This window comes from Malaclemys terrapin, chromosome 1 (assembly GCF_027887155.1).
Source record: "Malaclemys terrapin pileata isolate rMalTer1 chromosome 1, rMalTer1.hap1, whole genome shotgun sequence".
NCBI classification, from domain to species: domain Eukaryota; kingdom Metazoa; phylum Chordata; order Testudines; family Emydidae; genus Malaclemys; species Malaclemys terrapin.
The window spans coordinates 1828250-1850994 of record NC_071505.1 but is presented as its reverse complement, the minus strand read 5'-3'; positions in this window follow the sequence as shown (position 1 = coordinate 1850994).

Below are 22745 nucleotides of genomic sequence, written 5' to 3'. Positions count from 1 at the left end.
CAATCGCCCCCAACACATCATTATTACTAAGAAGATGTTCAGAGGTTCTGGCCATTAAGCTTTTAAGACCCAGGCTTAAGGAAGGAATAAGATACCCAGACCTGGCTACTGCTTTGAGGGCGTCCTGCAACTTTAACTTCCCCTGTATTTCAGTTACATTAGAAACACTGGCCAGGGATATCGCGTTTTCATTGATCAGCACAGGACATTCAGGTGTGAAACAGCACCTAGGCCAATTCAATCACATTCCCTGGCTCCGGCCCCTCGCGCCACTCCATGATACTCGCCATCCCCAGCACAGGCAGTTTTTCTGTTACCAGCTTCCCAGCACCTCATCCGCACTGTGCAATTTGCAGAGTGTTCCCCAGAGTGAACCCACATGCCAGCAACTCTGTCTGAAGGACCTGGCACCTACCCACATTAGTGTCCCGCAGGTGCAAACAGCTTCCCAGGCTCTGCGTTGTCTTGCAGCAGTATTTGAGGAGGGAAACCCTCCGTATGGGGTGCAGTGCTTTTACATTCAACTTCCTGGGCCTGGACCCTTACTCGGCACCGACTGGCGTCACCTCTCTTGTACCACATTTTTAACTTTCCTGGGGTGATAAGAGGGCAAATGTTCCTGCTCCCTGGCACTTAAGGCAGCTTTTATTTGCCTGGCATGTATCCTCCAGACCCTACATGTTGACTTAATGGCGTCCTTCCTTAAAAGCAATTACAACCGCATGTCTCTATCTACAGTTAACAAAGCTTCATGAATGAGTCCCTGGCTTGGCTGGTTGCAGTACGTCTGCTGCTCTCCTCTGTTGAACTGCTCAGTCATGTTCCCACGGCATCTCTCTGTCAGCTTGGTGTCAGGGTGACATACCAATAGTGGGGGAGTGGGGACCAACTTCTGGGGGTGAGAGACGAGCTCTGGAGCTCACACAGAGACTCTGCAGCCCTGGGAAACTGACTCCGAATGTCACACGAGGTGGGACAGGCCATTTAGCATAAAGAGTTAACACATATCTCAAGGGACCAGTCAAGGTGAAGTGGCCCGTTAATCCCCTCCAGTCATGGGGGGGGGGGAAGGAAAGGAGGGGGCATAGCATGGGGGGAGGTTCTGAGTGGGTTATAGATTGTGGCAATAAGTCATCATTTGAAACAGGCCAGGGCATGTGCCAATCTTAGGCAGATTCCTCTGGTGTAATTGCTTCCCCATCCTGCTAGTTTTACGCATTGTAACATATACATTGTTATCCAGAAAGTCCTTTCAATGGTTCTTAACCGTGTTCCACGCAGCTTCAGGGGGCACACTCCTCCTGGGAACTGCCCTGGGTTGCATTCTGCAAGAACACGGACACAGAAATAAACGGAACATTTCTGTACAGTCTTGCCCCAGTGGGTGCTAACCCTAAACCATTTGGATCTGTTTTCAGTCTAGGACATTTTAATCTTTTTTATTATTATTATTTACAAAACTCCGCCGTATAGTTTTTGTCTTTACTCCCTTAGTAGCATTTATCTGACACCACAGTTAAACAAAACTTTTCACTAGCAAGTTTTGTCATGTCTTTGAATGGCTGCTGTGCCATTCAAAGTGGCTCCATCATCCACAATTAATAACCTGTTGAAAGAAAACAGAAACATAGAATCATAGAATATCAGGGTTGGAAGGGACCTCAGGAGGTATCTAGTCCAACCCTCTGCTCAAAGCAGGACCAATCCCCAACTAAATCATCCCAGCCAGGGCTTTGTCGAGCCTGACCGTAAAAACCTCTAAGGGTGGAGATTCCTCCACCTCCTTAGGTAACCCATTCCAATGCTTCACCACCCCCCTAGTGAAATAGTGTTTTTTAATATCCAACCTAGTCCTACCCCACTGCAACTTGAGACCATTGCTCCTTGTTCTGTCATCTGCTAACACTGAGAACAGTCTAGATCCATCCTCTTTGGAACCCCCCTTTCAGGTAGTTCAAAGCAGCTATCAAATCCCCCCTCATTCTTCTCTTCTGCAGACTAAACAATCCCAGTTCCCTCAGCCTCTCCTCAAAAGTCATGTGCTCCAGCCCCCTGATCATTTTCGTTGCCCTCTGCTGGACTCTCCCCAATTTGTCCACATCCTTCTTGTACTGTGGGGCCCAAAACTGGATACAGTACTCCAGATGTGGCCTTGCCAGCAATGATCTGCTGGCAATACTCCTACTTATACAGCCCAAAATGTGGGTAGACATTTTGGGGGAGGGATAGCTCAGTGGTTTGAGTAGTGGCCTGCTAAACCCAGGGTTGTGAGTTCAATCCTTGAGGGGGCCACTTAGCGATCTGGGGCAAAATCAGTACTTGGTCCTGCTAGTGAAGGCAGGGGGCTGGACTCGATGACCTTTCAAGGTCCCTTCCAGTTCTAGGAGATGGGATATCTCCATTAATTTATTTATATTTATTTATTACACTTCTTGGCAACAAGGGCACACTGCTGACTCATATCCAGCTTCTCGTCCACTGTAACCCCTAGGTCCTTTTCTGCAGAACTGCTGCTTAGCCAGTCAGTCCCCAGCCTGTAACAGTGAATGGAATTCTTCCTTCCTAAGTGCAGAATTCTGCACTTGTCCTTGTTGAACCTCATCCGATTTCTTTTGGCCCAATCCTCCAATTTGTCTAGGTTAGTCTGGACCCTATCCCTACCCTCCAGCGTATCTACCTCTCCCCCCAGCTTAGTGTCATCCGTGAACTTGCTGAGGGTGCAATCCATCCCATCATCCAGATCATTAATGAAGATGTTGAACAAAACCGGCCCCAGGACCGACCTCTGGGGCACGCTGCTTGATACCGGCTGCCAACTAGATATTGAGCTGTTAATCACTACCCATTGAGCCCGACAATCTAGCCAGCTCCAATCCATACTTCTTTACCTTGCTGGCAAGAATACTGTGGGAGACCGTATCAAAAGCTTTGCTAAAGTCAAGGAATAACACATCCACTGCTTTCCCCCCATCCACAGAGCCAGTTATCTCCTCATAGAAGGCAATTAGGTTAGTCAGGCATGACTTGCCCTTGGTGAATCCATGCTGACTGTTCCTGATCACTTTCCTCTCCTCCAAGTGCTTCAGAATTTATTCCTTGAGGACCTGCTCCATGATTTTTCCAGGGACTGAGCTGAGGCTGACTGGTCTGTAGTTCCCCAGATCCTCCTTCTTCCCTTTTTTAAAGATGGGCATTACATTTGCTTTTTTCCAATCGTCCGGGACCTCCCCTGATCACCATGAGTTTTCAAAGATAATGGCCGATGGCTCTGCAATCACATCCGCCAACTCCTTTAGCACCCTCGGATTTGATGGCCCTTTCTAATAGGATTTCTGTGGCTGGGCTTCACTCCTTCTCTTTATTGACTTTCCTTGGTGCTGGGTCGGTTTCTGCTTTCCAAGCACACGGCCTTCTGAAAACGGAAACAAGCTCTCCCAGCTCCTTTCTGAAGCCCTCCTAGGGTTTTAAGCAAGTAGCATGGCCTGGTAACACTCCTTCTACCTCTGTTACTGTAGATGCTGCATGGTGCATAGGAATGCACCCACCTTTCATCATAGAACTTCCACTTTCCATTTGCTCTAACATATTAGCCAGATCCGTTTCATTATAATGTACAATAATATTTATGTTTCTTCTGCTGCTTTGGCAGTTGTGGTTTATTACTGAAAAAGGGACCCAGGGTCTCTCCCCAGTAGCCGGCCGTGGCTGCCCTTTTAGTCCCGTTTTTCATTTACTCATTTCAATTTAACATTTAGAACCTAATTTTAAAAAACGCTCCATGTTCTCAAAGCGCGGAGACACCCGAAGTGTTAACGAGCGAGTTACGGCTGCCAGGAGACGTTGGCTGCCGCCCAGTGAGTGCCTGTGGCAGCTTTGCGAACCTTGAATGAAGGAGTTGGCTACATTTTAGTGGAAGCTTTGAAAGCTCATTTATTTCACACACACAGTTTACGTTTCCTTTCTCAATAGGTGTTTTCTTAAATGCTGCGGCTCCGTGCTGGGCTGGAAACCGCTTCTTACGAGAGACCAGATACATATTTTAACTAGCTCAGCTGAGTCTGGCCAGCTGAGCCTCCGAGTCTTCTTTCTGAAAATGATTTGGAGTCCTGGTGGCACCTTAGAGACTAACAAATTTATTAGAGCATAAGCTTTCGTGGGCTACAACCCACTTCTTCGGATGCATATAGAGTGGAACATATATTGAGGAGATATATATACACACATACAGAGAGCATGAACAGGTGGGAGTTGTCTTACCAACTCTGAGAGGCCAATTAAGTAAGAGAAAAAAACTTTTGAAGTACTGGGCTATCTTGATTATCACTTCAAAAGTTTTTTTTTTCTTTTTTCCTCTTACTTTCTTTTCTCTGACAAACAGAGGCTAGGGACACCATTCCTTACCCATCCTGGCTAATAGTCATTAATGGACTTAACCTCCATGAATGTATCTAGTTCTCATTTAAACCCTGTTATAGTCCTAGCCTTCATAACCTCCTCAGGCAGGGAGTTCCAAAGGTTGACTGGGCACTGCGTGAAAAAGAACTTCCTTTGATTTGTTTTAAACCTGCTGCCCATTGATTTCATTTGGTGGCTCCTAGTTCTTATATTCTGGGAACAAGTAAATAACTTTTCCTTATTCACTTTCTCCACATGAGCTGTCCATGAGCTACAAAGTGTTCTAGCAAGCGAACCTGCAGCTGCAAACTTATCACACGTTACTCTTCTTCTTGCTATTCCTTTATCTACTAGCTACATGTTATTTACAAGGCCGCTTGTGAATTCAGGCTTTGTCCGTAGTTAGCCTTTGTTTCCTTCCTGCCGGGCCTACAACCGGCAGCCCGTTGACCTGGAATCAGACTGAGCTGGGCCACAGGAGTGAGGAAAAGCCACCAGAGAGTTGTCACTTACTGACTTCTAGGGCCAGGGACTGACACTGCTCAGAGCAGCTGTACATTGAGAGTAACATCCTGCCAAGGATCTGGTGATGGCATCAGGGCTGCCCTGGAGAAGGCAAGTCCTGCTGGTCTCTGGGAGCCTCAGAGAAGAACTTCCATCTAGCCCAGTGTACTGTCTTCCGACAGCGGCCAGTGCCGGGTGCCCCAGAGGGAATGAGCAGAACAGGGCAATTTATCGAATGATCCATCCCTTGGTGTCCAGTCCCAGCTTCTAGCAGTCAGTGGTTTAGGGACACCCAGAGCACGGGGTTGTGTCCCTGACCAGCTTGGCTAACAGCCATTGATGGACTTCAATGGACTTCAATGAACAGCCTTCATGAACTTATCTAGTTCTTTTTTGAACCCAGTTATACTTTTGGCCTCACAACATCCCCCGGCAAGGAGTTCCACAGGTTGACTGTTGTGTGAAGAAATACTTCCTTGTATTTGTTTTAAACCTGCTGCCTGTTAATGTCATGGGTGACCCCTGGTTCCTGTGTTACATGTAGGGGTAAATAACACGTCCTGGTTCACTTTCTCCACATCGTTCATGATTGACTAGGTCTCTATTATATCCCCCCTTCGTCATCTCTTTTCTAAGAGCTCTAGGTCTCTTCCCTGGCCATGGCTGGAGCTAACACAGTCAGTGCCCCAGGCTAGCACCTACCCACTGCGCCATCCTTCCACTGTGTCTGGCAGCTTGTGTGTCATTGGTACCTGTGCCAGGTGGGCACGACCCACGCTCTGGCTTGGGGCATCGTCACTCTCTGAGCACAGGCAGCGATGCCATGTTTGGGAGGGGCCGGCCCATGCTGTCGCGGAGTATCGGGGGACTCTGGGCCCTGCATCCCCGGCTTCCTGCGATTCACCATGACTCTCAGCCAGCCAGTAAAGCAGAAGGTTTATTTGGATGACAGGAATACAGTCCAAGATAGGTCTTGCAGGCACAGACAACAGGGCCCCCCTCAGTTAGGTCCATCTGGGGGTCCCAGGCATCCCAGCCCCCCTTGGGAGGTCAGAGCAATCTCTGCCTCCCAGCCATCTCTCCAGCCCGCTTCCAGCACTCTGCCTTCAGCGACCCCTCCCACAGCCTTTGTTCAGTTTCCCCGGCCAAGGAGTCCCCTGACCTCCAACCGCCTCCTGGGTTCTCATGTTACAAGCTCAGGTATGTTCCCTCGGGCCGACTCCCATCCTCCGATGCAGACCATCCTAGTCACACTCCCCTGTCAGCATTCACACACCACAGTAAGAACAGGCCCAGTTCGTCACATCTCCCCCCTTCGAGACCGAACTGAGCAGGGTCACTTTAGCCAGTGACCCGGGGAAGTTCGAACCTACCCCCGTTCCCATGGATGCCCCCGCATCCCTCCCATTCCTTGGTGAGAATTACACCAGGCCCCTCCAGTTTCATGCCCCCCCTTAGGTCGGGGGTGCTTGATGGCACTCGCAGTTCGCATGTGGGAAGGTTTATGCGGCCTGTGCCCTTTTTCCACCCCAATACCCCTGGGGTTCCAACTGGGTTGTGGTCTTCTCCCAGCGCTCCAGTCTGGAGGTCTGTGCTTTGGGCTCTCTTGGTTTAGAGCCGCCCTTTTAACCTTGGCCACCCTCCGGAAAGGATCCTCTATGCTGGGCAAGGGTCCTAAAGCTGTTTTCCCCTTGTCCCAGGCCTTCCTCCCCCTCTGACAGGGGTCACAGGATCCGCAGTACTGTCGGACAGTAACAAAGACCCCAGGCCAGTAAAAGCTCCGTAGCAGCCTCTGCTGGGTACGCCAGGTTCCCTGGTGCCCTGAGAGGGGAATGTCATGGGCCCGGCACAGCAACTGGCGGCGATACTTCTGGGGTACCACCAGCTGCCTCCTGATCCCCCCTGACTCCATTTTCCCTGGGGGAGCCCATTCTCGGTACAGGAACCCCTTCTCCCACAGGAACCTTTTCCGGCCACCTCGTCCCATGGTCTGTACCGCATTGAGGTCGGCCAGGTCCCTTATCTTCCGCAAGGAGGGATCTCTCTGCAACTCGGCCTGGAACTCAGCAGCTGGGACAGGGATGGCCACCTGCTCTTTCTCGCCGGCTGGGTCTGAAGCTGCAGCCTCCCTGAGCCGTGTCCCTGGGCGTTCCCTCCCCACCAGGTTAGGGTCCAGCGCCTCAGGCAAGGCACCCCCCCCAAGGCCAGGGCGCAGTGCCCCTCGCCGGCTCTGCCTGCGGGTCACAACCAGTGCCCTTTGGGGGTTGCTTGGCCAGTTCTCCAGGTCCCCCCCCATCAATACCTCAGTGGGCAAATACGGGTGTACCCCCACATCCTTGGGGCCCTCCTTGGCCCCCCACTTCAGGTGTACCCTTGCCACGGGCACTTTGACTGGTGTTCCGCCCACCCCCGTCAGGGTCAGGTAGGTGTTGGGCACCACCTGATCTGGGGCCACCACCTCGGGCCGGGCCAGCGTCACCTCTGCGCCCGTATCCCAGTATCCATTGACCTTCCTCCCATCCACCTCCAGGGGAACAAGGTACTCTCTCCGGAGGGACAGCCCCGCGCCTACCGTATAAACCAAAAACCCTGAGTCTGGAGCATCCAGCCCCCTAGAGGAGCTGGCCTGGAGCTCTCCTCCCTCCTTAGCAGGTGGTACTCTGCCAGCCCCCCTTCCCTGGGAATGCTGCCTTTCGCCGGGCTGGGTCTCTACCCAGTCAACCCTCTGTGGGTTCGGTCTGCTCAGTCTGTCCCTGAGCCTAGGGCACTGGGCCCGTATGTGGCCCTTTTGGCCACAGTGGTAGCAGCCCATGTCCCATGGGTCCCCTTGAGTAGTTCGGATGGTCCTGATGCCAGCAGCTCCCCTCTGATGGTTTTTTTCTGTATTTTCCCACGGGGAGGTCCCATGGTGACTCTCTCTCTGCGTTGTGGTGGGACTGTTCCTTTGGGACTCCTCCCTGCCACCCCCTGACCGGCTCTTTACAAACTCATCAGCCAGCTGCCCTGCGTGTCGCGGGTTCTCTGGCTTTCTGTCCACCAACCACAGCCTCAGGTCGGATGGGCACCGCTCATACAGTTGCTCCAGTACCAGCAGTTTAATCAGGTCCTCCTTCGTCTGGGCCCCACCAGCCCACTTGCTGGCGTATCTTTCCATGCGGACGGCTAGTTTCAGATATGAGATCTCAGGGGTTTTATCTTGACTCCGGAACCTTTCCTGGTACATCTCAGGAGTCAGCCCAAACTCACGTAGCAGGGCCTTTTTGAATAGTTCGTAGTCCCCTTTCTCTGCCTCTCCCAGTTGGCGGTACAATGCCACAGCTTTGGGGTCCAGTAAGGGGGTAAGGACCCGGAGTCTGTCCGCGGGATCAACCCGGTGCAGCTCGCAGGCCGTCTCAAAGGCCTCCAGGAAGTCATCCATGTCCTCCCCCTCCTTGTGTGGGGCCAGGATGCACTTATCAAAGCTCCGTGCAGTCCTGGGTCCCCCGTCACTCACCACAGCCGGGGGTTCGCTGCCCTTCAATCTTGCCAGTTCCAGGTCATGCTGACGCTGTCTCTCATTCTCCTGTCTCTGTCTCTCATTCTCCTCCTGTTCACGCTGATGCTGTCTCTCTTTCTCCTCCCGTTCACGCTGATGCTGTCTCTCTTTCTTCTCCCGTTCATGCTGTCTCTGTCTCTCTTTCTCCTCCCGTTCATGCTGTCTCTGTTGTTCACGATTCTCCAGCTCTCTCAGTTTTAGCTCTTTCTCCCATTCCAGCCAATTCCGCTCCACGGATGCCGAACGTCGCCGGGAGGAGGATCCTCTGCTGGCCGGCGAGCTTCGCCGGGAGGGTCCCCTGCTGGCCGGGGGGGCCACGGCGCCTTCGGTATTTGCTGGGCTCCTCCCCACCCTTCCCCTAGGCATAGGAAGGAGGGGTCTTGGGAAGCTCTCAGCAGCCGGCTGACCACTCCCAGCTGGGACAGACACTGGTGCCTGCGCTGCATTTGCCAGGCTGCTTCCCTGAGACACAGGGATCAGTTCATTCGCGTGATCTTCCGCCTCCAGCCGGGCAATGAGCTGTGCTTTGGTGAGCCTCCCAATGCACAGCCCCCTCTGCTTGCACAGCTCCACCAGGTCGCTCTTAAGCCGCTTGGCATACATCTTCCTGCTGGCCACTCACCGGCCTGTGTGCTCACAGCTCCCCACAGTTCCCAGGGAGACCCCTAGTGTGCCAGCCCTTCTCGAGGTCACCACCTCTCTGCCAGGGTCGAGCTGCAGACTCCTCCGCCCCTGGGACCACTCGCTGCGATCCCCCCGGGGGACGCTGTTACTGCAAAAGTCCTTCTCGCTGGTCACACACTCCCAGGGGTAATAACCGTCTCTCTCTCACTCTTCAGCACGCCTGGTCCCCATCAATCCCCCTTCGTTTTACTGCTCCCCAGTCACTTACTGCAGGAAGCGCCGTCCACGGGGTGCAGTAGATCCCACCCCTGCCACCAGTTGTCGCGGAGTATCGGGGGACTCTGGGCCCTGCATCCCCGGCTTCCTGCGATTCACCATGACTCTCAGCCAGCCAGTAAAGCAGAAGGTTTATTTGGATGACAGGAATACAGTCCAAGATAGGTCTTGCAGGCACAGACAACAGGGCCCCCCTCAGTTAGGTCCATCTGGGGGTCCCAGGCATCCCAGCCCCCCTTGGGAGGTCAGAGCAATCTCTGCCTCCCAGCCATCTCTCCAGCCCGCTTCCAGCACTCTGCCTTCAGCGACCCCTCCCACAGCCTTTGTTCAGTTTCCCCAGCCAAGGAGTCCCCTGGCCTCCAACCCCTTCCTGGGCTCCCATGCTACACGCCCAGGTATTCGCCCTCGGGCAGACTCAGACTCCCATCCCCCAATGCAGACTATCCAGCCACACTCCCCTGTCAGCATTCACACACCCCAGCAAGAACAGGCCCAGTTCGTCACACATGCATGTTAGCGTCTGGAGAATTAACTACCCCTCCCCACTGGGATTTGGAAAAGCTTCAGGCAAACAGTGGTCGTTATCTCCCGGGCCTTCGCTATTAGCTCGCTGGCTCCGAGGCTCTGTCATTGTGGGAGCAGGGCCCCGGCGTGGCCTGGGGCAGGGTCTGCGCGGACCCAGAACAACGATCACTCACACCGAGCTCAGGCCGCATCTCTATGGGCTGGGGCGCGGTTCAGGGACTGGGCCAGGCCCTTCACTTGCAAATGGCACATAGACAATGAGAGCCACTAGCCTTCTGACTGGCGTGTCGCCGGGGGCAAGCCGGGCCCACCCCCTTGCCACTGCTGTCCCCCTCCTCAGTCCGCGCAGCGGGCGGCCCGTTCACTTCCTGAAGGCACTTTGCCTCTGGTAGAGGCGCATAGGAATCTGCCCCTGCCAGGGGATTAAAGTCCAAACAAGCCCCAGATGGAGTTGTCTGCCCCAGCCCCTCCCATCTGTTCTTCAAATGCTCTCTGGACCTCCAGCTGCTTCTTCCACCCCCTAACATAGGGCTTCTGGGGGAGACTCCACAAGCGGCGCTGGAGGCGGGAGTTGCTAACCCAGCGCCATTCTGATCTCACAGCAGTTTGACACCGGCGCGGTGACGTCCCCGACACAGCCGGAGTTACTCCTGATCTACACCAGAGCCAGGGAGCCTCCGTAGCGGGGGGAGGGACACCTCCCCACCCAAAGCATTGCCCAGCCAGGCCGTGCTGGAGAGGCTGATGGCCCATGTGCATGGGGGGTTTCTCCCAAGCTGGCTGCGGGGGAGGAGGCTGAGACCCCCTGGTTCCTGTGGGAGCTGCAGTGATGCACAGGGGAGAACAGCTCCGGGCTCCTGGAGGTCAGGTAACACCACTGGTGGGAGCAGTGGGGGGCTGGGTGGATTTCAGCCCCTGCTGGGAGAGGAAGCTCCTGCAATACCAGCCCGGAGCTGGGGGCGGGGGGGACCCTATCTGGGGGTTGCTGGGCTGGGCTCCTCTCACTTGGATGAACTCTTTGTGTGAATTCCCAGCCGGTGCACGGCGCCAGAGGGACATGAGACGGGGAACCGCACGCTAGGGGAAGCGCTGGGACCTGCTACACCGGAGGCATTTCAGCCGGGCTGGGTAAAGGCCCGGAGAAGGAAACAGTCCTGCCCAGGCTGGGAACAAGGGGCATGAGCTCAGTGTGGCCTGCCAGGCCTCGTCCTGCTCTGAATGCCAGTCCTGAGGCCAGGGCCGGCCCATAACATTTTGGCACCTGAGGCGGGGAGTTCAAATGACGCCCCCACGCCCCCTCGCTTGGGTCAAAACTTTGAAAGGTCTCAATTCTGCCTTCTTCCTGTTCTACTCCTCTCATGGTCCTGCTCTGCTACCTACCCAATAAAGGAGAACTAACAACTTAAAATGCCTTGTGCAAAAATTTTAAGTAACACTTAACTTTCAAACGCCTGAACAGCAAATGTAACTTGTCTTGTCTGCATAGTAAACACTGGCATTTTTATCTGTTTGAATAATCAAAGTGGTGCTTTCCGGGCCTTCTTGGTTGCAAAGATTTGAACTGCTTCCTTAAGGTCCACAGTCTGGGCCAGCTCACGCTCTATTGAGATGGTTGCAAGGCCGACCAGCCTCTCCTGTGTCATTGTGGAGCATAGATGTGTTTTGATTAACTTCAGCTTGGAGAAGCTGCGTTCTCCACTGGCAACTGTTACAGGAAGTGTTAGAAGTATGCGCAGAGCAACAAAAGCATTTAGAAAGAGGGGGGTCATCTTATTTGTGCACATATATTCCAGAACAGCCTTTGCAGTTGATCCTGCTGAAATGTATCTTGAAAGGGCTTTCAGTTCATCACCTAAACCACTTCCATCAATATCGCGCATGTCATCATGTGTCAACACTGTCTCTAGTGCCCTGCATTGCTGGTGTAGGTCTTCTTTGGATATAGTGAGGAGTTTTGGAATATCATATACAACATCCCAAATATACTGCTGTGTTCCTTGAGCTGCACAAAACGTTCTTCAACTGACTGTATTGCACAATCTAGCACCTGGTTAAAGAATTCAACTTTCCATTGTTGTTTGGGGTCTCTTATGGGATTATCCCGTGCCTCATCATCAAAATGTCTTCTTCGGTGACTCTTGTATTCTTGAATGGGTAGGAAAATAGCTTCAGTGTGAAATTCCTCTGCCAACTTCTGTGCACTCTTCAGAACGTTTTGAAATCCCTCATCTGACCGGTAAGACTGTAGGTCTGACTTTGCTTTGTCCAGTTGTTCCATTGCTCCAGATATATCAAGGTCAACACCTTTGAGTCTCTTGCTTACAACATTTATTTCAAACAGTATGTCATGCCACAGCACTAAGCCACACAGAAATGTGAAGTTATGTATGTGTCTGGTGATTCCATTTCCCTCTGCCACTGTTCTCCCATGAACAGTTCCTGTCACAGCATTATCCTCCATAATGGCAACTAGGGCATCATCCATCTTCCCAATTTGGTGTTTGATAGGCTTTATCACCTCCACTAGACTTTCCCCTCGTGTGGCACTCAGTGGTTTCAGTGTCAGAGAGGATGTTCCCAGATGTTGCTTCGCCATTGATGAGTTGATGCAGAATAAAATACATAGAAGCTTTGAATTACATTAGAAAATTCAGCAGCCTCACTAGAAGCTGATGCCGCATCACTGACCACCAAGTTCAATGAATGAGAACTGCATGGGACAAAAAAAGCTTGAGGGTTTAATTCTTGGATCCATGTCTGCACTCTTCTGTTCTTTCCTCTCAGGTTGGCACCATTATCGTAGCCCTGACCTCTCATGTCAGCTATCGCAATTCCCGTATCTTCCAGCTTTTTAAGAAGCACATTTGTCATATCAGCTCCTGTAGTATCATCAATGTCAATAAATTCTAGAAAATGCTCTGACAGTCACCATTGCAGGGACATTTTCACTAAGTTCTGTTGTTGTTACAAAACGCATCATTCAAGTCATTTGTTCCGTATGGCTGATGTCAGGTGTGCAGTCCAGAATAACAGAGTAATATCTTGCTGACTTCAGATCTGCCACAATCGTCTGTTTGATTATTGTTGCCAGTAACGGTATGATCTCATTTTGAATGGTTTTTCCAAGGTAGTGGTGTGTGTACATTTCTTGGGTGGTGAATCTTCTTAGATGCTCCTGGAGTACAGCATCACACTCAGGAATCAGTTTCACAATTTTTGAGGACGTTTCCATTGTTGGCACATACAGCTGATCTGAAGTGCCAGGCAGTGCTAGGTTTTGTGTAGCAAGCATTCTCACAATGGCCATGAGCCTTTTCAGAACGTTTTGCCAGTAAAGAAACTCTGATGCAATCTTCTCTTGATGCTGATTGTCACGGGGAGGGACTCACCGCTGCGGTGCCTCCTGCTGGTCATCCAGGGAATTAGTGTTTCCAGCCTCCAGAGCGCCCTCTGCAGGCCGGTGTCCCGCTTGCCGCTGGGCCCGAGTCCCTCCTGGACCCCGGTGCCCCTTTCTCTTGGGGGCTTCCCCCTGGCCATACCCCCACAGTTTCTGGGTCTCCCCACCCAGGGGAACCCCCACCCACTATCCCCACCTCGCCTCAGGATAGGGCTACTGCCAGTCACCATCTAGCCCCTGCTTGTACTGCAGTGTACAAGCCACCACTCATCACAGGCCAGGGGGGGTTGGACCTGCTGCCTCAGCCTACCCTTGGGCTGCCCCTGCAACCCCAGTACCTATTTGGCCGTGCACAAGGCCGGCAGCCTGGGGAGTTGCCAGGCAGGAGCTCCCCAGCTCCTCTCACCTTGCCCCAGCCCTGCTCCACCTCAGGTACCCTGGTACGGTCCCCAGCAGCCAGGCCCGTCTCCCTCCACAGCTAGAGGAGACTCTCTCCGAGCCTCTGCCTCACAGCCCTTTTATAGGGGCCAGCTGAGGTCTGTTTGGGGCGTGGCCCCCAGCTGTGCCTGCTGCCCCCAACCAGCCTGGGAGCTGCTTGCCCCAGCCACAGCCCTCTCCTGGGCTGTTCTAAGCCCCTCAGGGCAGGAGTGGGTGACCATCCCGCTACACTGATCAGCTGTGGTGGCCTTTAACCATAGTCTCATCTCAAACTCTTTCCACCTATGGAATGCTCTCTGGTGATCTGCTGCCTTCTCATGGCATGCCAGATTTCTAGCCAGATTTTTCCAGGCCTTTGTTCCTGTAGAACCCAATGTGGCTGGAACATTGGACTGGAAGAGTTTGCAACAAAAACTGGGTTTTTGAGTACATAAGCCATGGCCTCTCCACTTTGTCACCACTGGGGATTTCACGCCAGTACTGTGTTGGATGGAAACTTCTATTTTCATTGTCTTTGGGGAACATGAAGTTTTTCACTTGCTGTGGCCCATGCAGTACAAGGAAGTCCCTCAGGCTAATGCTCAAGTGGGTCCACAGTCCTGGATCATCTAGACTTAAGGAACTAAACTCAGCAGCAGCTGTTTCTTGCGCCTCCACCACACTCTTCTCTGAGCTACACTTTTCTTCAGGAATGTGCATGGTTACATCCATTTGAGATGGAGATATGGATGCTGCAGTAGCTGCCAGGTCACCTGCACTCTGACTAACTGGAAGATCAGGCGTCTCCTCACCACTCACATCCTCACTGGGGCCGGAAGGCTCAGAGTGAACATTTGTGTCTGTGTATCTCAGGAGAGCTCCTTCCTGCTTAGATAGAAAAACTTCTTTTGCTTTCTTTCTTTTTCTGAATGCTGCCCCAGGGGGGCGTTTTCTTCTTTCACTCATGAGGGCTGTTCTGTGCCAGCTAGAGTGGCTCTCAACACTCAGTTGAAGGGGACAAATAAGCAGGCTGGTAGCAGGGCCTGAGTGAGGGATGATATCAGCATCTTAAGGGCCTAACTGGCTCCTACTGCTTCAGTTGACTGCCTGTTCTCCTCAAGTGGGTTCAGGGAAGCAGCAGGAACCAGGAAGCTCCCTGAGAAACTGGTGTGAATCAGTCCAGGCTCCTGGGGGTGCTGGAGAGGTACATAAGAGGCTCCTCCTCCTCTCTCTCCCTGCAGCTCCTGCTGCTTTCTGTTATTCCCTCTCACCTTTTCTCCTGCCTGCCTGTTATGTCTCTTGTGCCCTCCTTTCTCCAGCCCAGCACTCCACCATCTCTGTGCATCTAGAGCAGAGAGAATATATATCACCAGCAGCAGACACAATTTTCTACACTCTGGGTCCTAGTGGCGCCCCCCACAGTCTGGCACCTGAGGTGGCTGCCTCAGTTCGCCTCCTGGTAAGGCCAGCCCTGCCTGAGGCTCACCCGATAAACCCACATCTCGCCCAGGGTCAGAGCCGTCTGGCTACTCAGTGACAGATCCAGCCACACCACGACTGCAGGGCCTTTGGAGATGGCCCTGCACCCACGGGGGAAAGTCCCAGCCCTGCGCGAGATCCGACCCGCCCGACAGCCTCCTGGATCCGCAACTCTCTGGTGACAGGAGCTTATAACAGCCTGCGAGCAGCCAGGGAACCCCAGGGAAGGGACAGCCCCTTGCACTCCTGCAGTCTCAGACCTCTGCACCTCGACCTTGTAGCTACCCCAGCTGTGAATCGCCCACCCTCCCTCTCTCAGCTGCTGGAGGGGCGGGCGAATGTCTTGTATGGGACCAGCGTCTGTTGGGGAGAGAGACAGGCCTTGGAGCCACACGGAGGACAGGAACTCCGAGCATCACAGAAATCCTCATTATCAGCCCAAAGTGGGATGAATCCTGTCTCCCGGGAGTGTGGGGATAATTACCCCAGGGAGGTTCTCACTGCACCACGCTGGCCCCCGTTGCGTACTATTTCGGTTCCCCGGGCAATGACCACCTGCAGGATCCCTCCAGCCTGCGACAGCCTGTAACTTCCTTCCCAGGTCCCCCAAACCTGGCAGGGTCCCTATGTGCTCTAGGCTGCTAACTGAGAAGGGCTTGGCTCTCCCCCTACGCCCCACATTGCAAGCACTGCTGGATGTAGGTGGCCGGTCTGCCGGGGCTGGTGGCTCCTAGCATTCCAAACCATGAAGGAAACTGGAGTCGCCTTTTAAATAAAAAAATTAATTAATTAATGGAGATATCCTATCTTCTAGAACTGGAAGGGACCCTGAAAGATCATAGAGTCCAGCCCCCTGCCTTCACTAGCAGGACCAAGTACTGATTTTGCCCCAGATCCCTAAGTGGCCCCCTCAAGGATTGAACTCACAACCCTGGCTTTAGCAGGCCAATACTCAACCCACTCCCCCCTTTTCTGTGCCCTCACTGCACTCTATCGTGAAGCCAGAACCGTTGCAGCTGGGACAAGCTCAGCTTGGCTCTGTCTGGCGGGAGGCCCTTTCAGCTTACCTGCAAGAGTGGCCAGCGATGAGCCAGCGGGCTGGCTGCACTTTGGGCCACAGTTCAAAATCTGTGGCACTACCGTGGTGTGACTCCAGAGTAACTCAGTGGGAAATCAGGCTCACCAAGGCAGATCCACAGCTGGTGTGAACAGTGTCCTACCACTGAAGTCAGTGGATTTACACCAGCTGAGGACTTGGGGCTCATCCTACAGGAACAACCACCTACTGTACCATTCCATCCTTTTTGCTTGCTTTCATCTCACTGTTGTTATTATCAATGGTCATTCACCTGCGTCTAAAACTGCAGCTTCCATGGTGGCCTGTGTGCACAGAATGCCCTCCCCATCACCTCTGCCAGCCAAACCCCACCATTAGATTGGCTTCCTCTGAAATGCCCACATGCTGATCAGTCATAGTGAATTCTCGTGGGCTCACCAAACTGGCTTAGAAGGGAAATGAAAGCAGGGGTGTGTGTGTGTATATATATAACAAATGGAAAAAAGGAGATGTGAATAGTGAGTAATATAAATGAGAAACTAGGAATTGTAGAAAATTGATAAGGGAAGCAAAAAGACACAAGGCAAAATCTATGGCTGGCAGACTTAAGGACAACAAGAAATATTTTGTTGATACAGTAAATTAAGAACAAAAGGAATCCTAACAATGGTACTGCTCCATTACTGGATGGAAATGGTAGAATTGTCAATAATAACACAGAGAAGGTAGAAGTGTTCAATAACTATTTCTTTTCTGTGTTTGGGGAAAAAGCCAGCTGATGTAGCTATATCATATGATGATGATTGATGAAATGCTTTCCATTCCAACAGTAACTCAGGATGATGTTAAACAGCAGCTAGTAAAGTTAAACATTTTCAAATCAGTAGATCTAGAGAACTTGCATTCAAGAGTTTTAGAAGAGCTGGCTGAGTAGCTCACTGGGCCATTAATGTTCATTTTCAATAAGCCTTGGATCACTGGGGAAGTTCCAAGAGACTGGATGAAAGTTAATGTTATGCCAATATTTAAAAAGGTTAATGGGATGACCTGGGTAATTATAGGCCAGTTATGACACTGACACTGATCCTGAGCAAAACAATGGAGCGGTTGATATGGGACTCACTTAATAAAGAATTAGCAGACGGTAGTATAATTATTGCCAATCAACATGGGTTTATACAATGTAGACCCCATCAAACTATCTTGATATCTTTTCTCAGTGCGCCTACAAGTAAGGTGTTCAACTCGATGCCACAGGACATGTTGATTGAGAAACTAGAAGGATGTAACAGGAACATGGCACACATTAAATGGCTGACTGATTGGTCTCCGAACGTAACGGTAAATGGGGAATCACCGTCGAGCGGGTCTGCTTCCAGTGCGGTTCCGCGGGGATCGGTTCTTAACCCTATGCCAGTGGTGTAGCTAGATGTGGAAATTTGCGTGGGCCTCAACTTATGGTGGATGGGCAATGATGACCTGTCTCCATGGCGAGTCCCTACTCCTGCATTGGAGGGGAGGGGGTCTTTCTGTTTCTCAAGGGTGGACTAGGAAGTCAGCGGGGCAGGGGTGGAATTGGGGGCAGAGAGGGGATGGGGAAGGATGAGAAGTGTCCTGGGTCTGGAGGCGGCTGGGAAGCGCCGGCCCTGTGGTGAATCCCTGCTCTGTCCCTGGGGCATGTCCGGGGCAGATAGAGACCGAAGCCCTGGCTGAACGGTGCCCGCACTGTGCTGCTAAGCGGATGCTGCACCTGGCCCCCTGCAGGCAGGACTCACCTGTGCGCCGGTCGTGGGACCCATCCAGGTGCCTGGAGTTGGACAGACTCCCACCAGCCACACTCCCGAGCCACCCCGAGCCCAGCCAGGAGCATCTGCCAAGGGGCAAGTCCAGGGCTGGGCTGGGAGCCCTGGGGCCCTGCTCTGGCTGTGGAGGGGAGTGGCACAGTCACCCCTCCTCCCCCTCAGCTTGGTGGCAGACACGTTGGCAGGGCAGCAGACAGGGGGAATGGGGCAGGAGTAGGTGAACTTTGGGTGGGCCTGGGTGATAATTCAATGGTGCCCCTGGCTATGCTGCTCCCCTGAGCTATTGAACGTTTTTATCAATGACCTGGAAGAAAACATCCAATCGTCACTGATAACGTTTGCGGAGGACGCACAAATTGGGGGAGGTTCGGTAGTGAAGAGCCCAGGTCACTGGTTCAGAGCGATCCAGATCCCTTGCTAAGCTGGGTACAAGCAAACAATATGTGTTTCTATACAACCAAATGTAAAGACATACAGCTAGAACGCAGCCATGCACACGCAGAGAGCGACAACAATGATTGAAGGTCTAGGAAACGTGACCTATGAGGGGAGACTGAAAACACTGGGATTGTTTAGTCTGGAGAAGAGAAGACTGAGAGGGGACATGGTAACAGTTTTCAAGTACATAAAAGGTTGTTACAAGGAGGAGAGAGAGAAAAATTGTTCTTCTTAACCTCTGAGGATAGGACAAGAAGCAATGAGCTTAAATTGCAGCAAGGGAGGTTTAGGTTGGACATTAGGAAAAACTTCCTAACTGTCAGGGTGGTTAAGCACTGGAATACATTGCCCAGGGAGGTTGTGGAATCTCCATCATTGGAGAGGTTTAAGAGCAGGTTGGACAAACACCTGTCAGGGATGGTCTAGATCAGTGGCTCTCAAACTGTGGGTCAGGACCCCAAAGTGGGTCACAACCCAGTATTAATGGGGTCACCAGGACTGACTTAGACATGCTGGGGCCCAGGGCCAAAGCCCAAACCCCATTGCCGGGGGAGCTTTGCCCCCATCTGGGGCAGCAGAGCTCTGGTGGGCTCAGGCTTCAGTCCCCCCTCCTGGGTCATGTAGTAATTTTTGTTGTCAGAAGGGGGTCGCGGTGCAATGACGTTTGAGAACCCCTTGTAACAATGCTAGCTTTGGTGGAACCCCATGGAGAGTGCCAGTTCAGAACAAATTGCTTAAAGCAGGGAAGTTTCAAGGCTGGGGTTCCTTTGCATACCAAGGCAAACCAAACCAGCCAGACAGAGAAGACTTCGGTCTCACCCCACTGGCTAACCACAAGTCACACAAGCAATTCCCTTAGACACTCCAGTTTCCCAGTATTACCACCAGTGCCACTCGTTATGGGGACGAATGGTTATGAAAACCAATACCCCAGTAAAAGAAAAAGGTTCTCCTGATCCCAAAGGACCAAGCCCCAGACCCAGGTCAATATACAAGTCAGACCTTACCCACAAATCACGCTACTGCCAATCCTTTAGAATCTAAAATCTAAAGGTTTATTCATAAAAGGGAAAAGATAGAGATGAGAATTAGAATTGGTTAAATGGAATCAATTACATACAGTAATGGCACAGTTCTTGGTTCAGGCTTGCAGCAGCGATGGAATAAACTGCAGGTTCAAATCAAGTCTCTGGAATACATCCCCAGCTGGGATGGGTCCTCAGTCCTTTGTTCAGAGCTTCAGTTTGTAGCAAAGTCCCTCCAGAGGTAAGAAGCAGGATTGAAGACAAGATGGAGATCAGGCATCAGCCTTTTATAGTCTTTTGTCATGTGGTCTCTGCTTTCTTTGTTCCAAAGACACGCATTCCAGAACATGGCATGAAAAAACCTTAGAGTTCTGCCCAAAGGTAAGTCCCTGCATACTTTGCTGAGTTACAAGGCGTATCTGCCTTCTCTCAATGGGTCCATTGTATAGCTGATGGTCCTTAATGGGCCATCAAGCAGGCTAGGCAGAGCTAACACCATGTTGTCTGGGATGTCACCCAGCAGCATAGCATAAGTTTGAAATACAGACAGTATAGAGCCAATATTCATAACTTCAACTACAAAATTGATACACACATACAGACAGCATAATCATAACCAGTAAACCATAACCTTGTCCTAGACACCCCATTTGACCCCCTTTATACAAGATTTGGTGCCACTACAGGACTTTAGTTGCAAAAATGATCTAGACGGTCCCAGTTTGAGTCAATAACATCACACCCCTGGTCTAGATAACACTTAGTCCTGCCATGAGTGTAAGGGACTGGACTAGAAGACCTCTCGAGGTCCCTTCCAGTCCTATGAATCTACGATTCTATGAATGGGGGACTCTCTCCTGGGAAGCAGTGACTCCCAACAAGATTTAGGGGTCAAAATGCCCAGTGAGCTGAACAGGAGTTCTCGGAGTCCTGCTGTGGCCGGAAGAGCTAATGCCATCCTGGGACACATGAACAGGGGAAGCTCCATTCGGAGCAGAGAACGTATCTGCCCTCTGCATTTGGGATTTGTGCGGCAGCTGCTGCGATCCTGTGTCCAGTTCTGGTGGCCACAATTCCAGAAGGAAGCTGGTGAATTGGGGAGGGGTCAGAGAAGAGCCATGAGAATGATGAAAGGGTGAGAAAACCTGCCTTATCACGAGAGACTCCAGGAGCTCAAGCTGTTTAGTTTAACAAAGAGAAGGTTCAGGGGTGACTTGATCACAGTTTATAGGTACCTACCTGGGAACACATATTTGATCAGGGGCTCTTCAGTCTAGCAGAGGAAGGTCTGACACGATCCAATGGCTGCGAGTTGAAGCTAGACACATTCAGACTGGAAATAAGGTGTAAAATTGTAACAGTGAGAGTCATTAACCATTGGGACAATTCCCGCAGGGTCGTGCTGGATTCTCCGTCTCTGACCGTTTTAAAATCAAGATTGGCTGTTTTTTCGAACAGCTCTGCTCTAGTTCAGACAGGAATGATTTGGGGAACGTTCTCTGGCCTGTGTTATACAGGGGGTCAGACGAGATGATCACGGGGCTCCCGTCTGCCCTCAGAGACGATGATCTAGCTGCACCCAGTTGCATTCTCTTGCTCTGGTTGTTCTCCTTTCCAAAAAAGACTAACACTGGATGGAAACATTTGTTGTCACCAGTCTCCTGCCTACAGCCCCGTGTACGTTCCCCCTTGAATGACGGTGCTACAGGGGCCACAGGTTTGCTCCTCCTCTCTCAGTTTTGAACATTTTGCTATGGTGATAGGCTGGGCTATTGAAACTGGTGAGTGCAGCAGCCCACCTGCATTCAGAATAAATGTAAGAAACAATAGAAGCCTCCACCCAAAGCACAAGCAACATGTTCCAGCCCGAAACAAAGGCACACGTGAGTGCTCTCAGGAATTAGGACTATGGGGGTGGAGGGCTTTCACTGGCTATTGTTTGGTAGAGGTGCGTGTGAGGGAGAGTAGGAGAGAAATGCAAGAGACACAGGGAAGGAGCAGAAATCCAGACACAGCCTGAACAAGAATTGAGCACGTGGTGCTGAGAAAAGCCTAGAGAGAGAGCTTTTGGGCTGAGTGCTGGCTGAAAAGGGTTTGGAACTGTGAGCAAAGAAACTCTCTCACTGTTTGCTTCTTCCTGTGTTTGGGGAAAGAGGACTTGGTATGTTCTTTGTACATAAATGGGATTGCATCAAAGGTTCCTGACTCCATCATCAATTTCTCCATCTAATGTAAGCAACCTGCTGGACCCCAAACTTTGGCCAACTGCTCAGGTCAAAAGGGGTAAGACTCTTTTTCCATTTGCAACTTTCACTTTTAAAAGTAGGATTTCCCTCTCGGGTTGTTTTTCAATTCACTCCTTTCTGACTGGGATTCTTAGCAGAGCTCTTCACACATGCACACTCCCTCTACGCTGCTCTCACAAACCAGTGCACTACACCCCTGAACAAGCAGCTCCAGAGGGCTGGTACCGAGCTGAGGTACCATTTCCCCAGGTCCTTTACTCTCCCTTAGCTCGCCTGGACCTGGGTATGAATGACGCGTGTGTCAATATTTGCAGACTCCGCTATCTCTTGGGCAATTCTCATTTCAAACGGTGAGGAAGCCGCTCTAGTAAGGGCACGGGCTCCGGTTCTTTGCTCTTTGGGGAAGGGGAGCTGGGATACTTCTGACAAAAGGCAATCAGGGAACAAAAGAAGAGCTCAGACGTGGGTGTCCGTGCAGCACTCTGAATTGCAGCCCAGGCTGAGGGTCAGCTGGAAAGCAGCCCAGGCCCCATGTGGGCCAGAGGATTGCAGTCGAGTCTTGCCCAATATTGGCCAATTCTGTACATTTTTTTTCAGCCTCAGGGGAAAAAAGCACACTCCGAAAGGTTCACTTTGCCCAGTGTGACCTTCAAAAGGAAGGAAGTGCCAAAGTTCAGCTTGCTGATCGATGTGCACGCTGCCCCCCCGCCGGGGTCGTTACTTCACCACACACCGTTTTCAAAATAATGCCACAGGCCCCCAGGCCAGTTTTCGGCTCTGTGATGCCTTTAAAGTGCATTGCCCTCATGCCGCGAAACAGCAACCACTGTCACAGACAAGCCACTTCTCCCTCGGGCAGACGCTGGGGCAGCTCCTCCACTGCTGGGAATGGTCGGAGCTGCACGGAACTCGAAGGAGCTGCGACGCGGAACCAATGGTGCTGTGACCGATTACACGAGGTTAGGATTTTCTCTCTGATCTGGACAATTTGCTGAAGCCCCGACCACTGCGTCTACCTTGTCCAT